Raw genomic sequence first — 3638 nt, 5'->3', positions numbered from 1 at the left:
AAAAAAAAAAAAGTACATTTCTTAACACAAACATATATAACTGTAATTAAAACATAAACAGAAAGCGTCCGAGTAATGAAAAGGATGTATAAGTATAATACACGTACACTGTGTGTACAATTATTAGGCAAGTGAGTATTTTGACCATATCATCATTTTTAATGCGTATATTCCAACTCCAAGCTGTATTAACTTGAATGCTTATTGGATTTAAGCACGTCAGGTGATGTGTATTTGTGTAATGAGGGAGGGTTTGGCCTAAGGAGATCAACACACCTATATCAAGGTGTGCAGAATTATTAGGCAGCTAGTTTTCCTCAGGCAAAATGGGCCAAAAAGAGATTTAACTGACTCTGAAAAGTCAAAATTGTAAAAGTCTTTCAGAGGGATGCAGCACTTTGGAATTGCTAAGATATTGGTGTGTGATCACAGAACCATCAAACATTTTGTTGCAAATAGTCAACAGGGTCGCAAGAAACGTGTTGAGAAAAAAGACGCAAATTAGCTGCCAAAGATTTGAGAAGAATCAAACGTGAAGCTACCAGGAACCCATTATCCTCCAGTACTTTCATATTCCAGAGCTGCAACCTACCTGGAGTGCCCTGAAGTACAAGACATGGCCAAGGTAAGGAGGGCTGAAACCCAACCACCACTGAACAAGAAACATAAGTTGAAACGTCAAAACTGGGCCAAGAAATATCTGAAGACAGATTTTTTTCAAAGGTTTTATGGACCAATGAGATGAGAGTGACTCTTCTTGATGGACCAGATGGATGGACCTGTGGATCAGTAATGGCACAGAGCCCACTCCAACGTGGAGGTGGGGTACTGGTATGAGCTGGTATTTTTAAAGATGAGCTAGTTGGACCTTTTTGCATTGAAGATGAACTCAAAATCAACTCCCAAACCTACTGCCAGTTTTTCGAAGACACTTTCTTCAAACAGTGATACAGGAAAAAGACCATGATTTTATGCAGGCCAATGCTCCATCACTTGCATCGAAGTTCTCCACTGTGTGGCCAGCCAGTAAAGGCCTTAAAGATGAAGGAATAATGACATGGCCCCCTTCCTCATCTGACCTAAACCCTATCGAGAACTTGTGGGCACTTCTTAAACGCTAGATTTACGGGGAGAAAACAATCCACCTCTCTGAAGAGTGTCTGGGAGGCTGTAGTCACTGCTAACAAAAGCTGATCGTCAACAGATCAAGAAACTGACAGACTACATGAATGGAAAGGCTTATGACTGTTATTGGAAAGAAGGGTGGCTATATTGGTCATTGATTGATTGATTTTTTTTTGAAATGTCAGAGATGTTTATTTGTAAATTTTGAGGTGTTTGTTTATTATTCTCACTATAACAGATGAAAATAAACAAGTGAGATGGGAAAATTTTCATTTTTCCTTTAGTTGCATAATAAATCTGCACACTAATAGTTGCCTAATAATTGTGTGGCACATATGTATTCCCCTGATGATGTTCACACTCACATTTCCGTTGTGAAACATTCAGGTTTCAGGTTTATTAACATTTTGGATTGACTGATAGCACTGTGTTTGTTCCATATTAAAATTAATCCTCAAAAATACAACTTGCCTAATAATTGTGCACACAGTGTATAATAATATATCATTACAAGTGGACCAGACAGCAGGTTATATATCCTTAACATGCCATGACAGGATGTGACTCACTATTGTGTTTCAGATTATTGTCGGATCAGCTTTCAGTTCCTTTTCTGCTTCCTCCTTATTGGAGAAGACGTAGTAATGGCCTTGAACGTCCTCTTTCAGTTTGGCACGGTAGAAGAGGCCATATTTGATGATTATTGATATATAATTATATTATTATTATATTATTATAACATAGTATATCTCCCCAACACTGCAGAACCTCCAAAGCCCCGGTACTCCATTATAAACAAATTAAATGCTTTTACCAGGATAGATTTACCTGAATTAAATAGTATAATTCTCAACTGAAACTCCACCGCTCCTTGACCCAATACCAACGAGGTTTTTCAAAGAAATATCAGGGCTGCTAATTGACAATATTCTGGACATAGTTAATTGTCATTAGATACCGGGTCTTTCCAGACTGTCTTAAGACTGCTGTAGTTAAACCCTGCTCAAGAAAAATAATCTTGACCCTCTGCCTTTGAAAATTTTAGACCCATTTCTAACCTGCCCTTCTTAAGTAAAATTTAGAGAAGGCAGTCATTTGCAATTAAATGACCATCTAAACCTGCTCTTATTTTACATATTATTTTTGTCTTGATATCCACAGTCACATTTTTCCATAAAGGCAGAGAATGTAAAACCAACTTTGATTACATTGATTAAATATCAAAACGAGTCCAAGTGCCCTCTTTGTAAAAATCCAGAGACTACAGCATCCTGAGTCATGAAGGCCACATTGTGTAACAATACTGACGTTTAGATTTCTGAACTGGAACTTTTGAAAATATAGTTTAAGAAGCGGAGCTAATCCTGCATTTTCCACTATTTACAAATGTTACACAGGGTGTGTCACCAGTGGCCATGTCCATTGTTGTTTTTGTTTAAAAGTCATTGTCACTTTAGAGGGGTCCTTTCATTGGATTGGTTGGCCCAGCGCTGTCTCAGCCATGAAATGACCAAATGGGGGAGGCAGCTTGATGGATGAGGTCTCCGGGACTCTAAAAATATCCAAATCTTATTATGTGATATCATCTACTGTTAAATTCTGCTCCGTACTTCTAAAATTTGTATTTTTATACTGTATTGAGGATTTGTTCTGTCCTGTGTATTGTATTGACCCCCTTCTTTTGACACTCACTGCACACCCAGCCCACCTGGAAAGGGGTCTCTCTTTGAACTGCCTTTCCTAAGGTTTCTTCCATTTTTCCCTACAAGGCTTTTTTGGGAGTTTTTCTTTGTCTTCTTAGAGAGTCAAGGCTGGGGGGCTGTCAAGAGACAAGAAGCCCATTGCAACACTATCTGTGTGATTTTGGGCTATACAAAAATAAATTGTATTGTCAACAGTTTACTGTATGTCAGTATTTTATATTTGTCTTTGATTAATTTTTTTACCCCTTGTATTAGGGCCATCCAAGTCAGATAAATAGCCATGACTGTGGAATTCCCATGTTGATGGTGTGACCATTTCATATTGTAACTATCTTTCTGTGTATGTCTGTATTTAATGTTGTGTCCAGGTTTCCAAAGGATCATTTTGTGGTGTCTCTGTATTTCATCCTCAAACCCCCCTTCACTTTTAATGAGGTGTGTCTCAACTTTAGTCCTCTCTTCTTTCATTGTAGTATTTGTAGAGGGAGGATTAGATCTGGTTGTTTTTTGTTCCCATCTTTGTCACCTTCTGAAAGTTGTATTGGATATTTGTGTTATGTTTATTTTATTATATTATATATATATATTTTTTTATTTCAGCATACTGTCCCAAGTGGTTTAGATGTTCCAGAAACGCCTACCTTTCAAAATCCAGATATTTTAAATGTATGTTTATAATGGTTTGTATAAATATTTTTGTAACATTAAACTCCTTTTAACAGCGTGACTCTGCTCAGTCCTCTTTAGAATGACATGCCGGCTTTGAGGAAGTGCTGGTGTAGAATGTTACTTGAGAACTCCAGCCCAAGG

The 3638-nt window shown here is 37.5% G+C and overlaps 1 long non-coding RNA gene across 1 annotated transcript; it reads left to right on the top strand.

Moving 5' to 3' along the window:
* The first annotated feature begins 2912 nt into the window (after positions 1-2912).
* LOC120520409 lies at positions 2913-3638 on the top strand. The gene is made up of 3 exons (XR_005631831.1): positions 2913-3263; positions 3429-3494; positions 3566-3638. It is a non-coding gene; the product is annotated as an uncharacterized LOC120520409 (long non-coding RNA).

Source organism: Polypterus senegalus, unplaced genomic scaffold (assembly GCF_016835505.1).
Source record: "Polypterus senegalus isolate Bchr_013 unplaced genomic scaffold, ASM1683550v1 scaffold_3567, whole genome shotgun sequence".
In the NCBI taxonomy this organism is placed as follows: Eukaryota; Metazoa; Chordata; class Cladistia; order Polypteriformes; family Polypteridae; genus Polypterus; species Polypterus senegalus.
The sequence above is the reverse complement of the archived record's forward strand: the minus strand, read 5'-3'. Positions and strand labels throughout refer to the sequence as shown.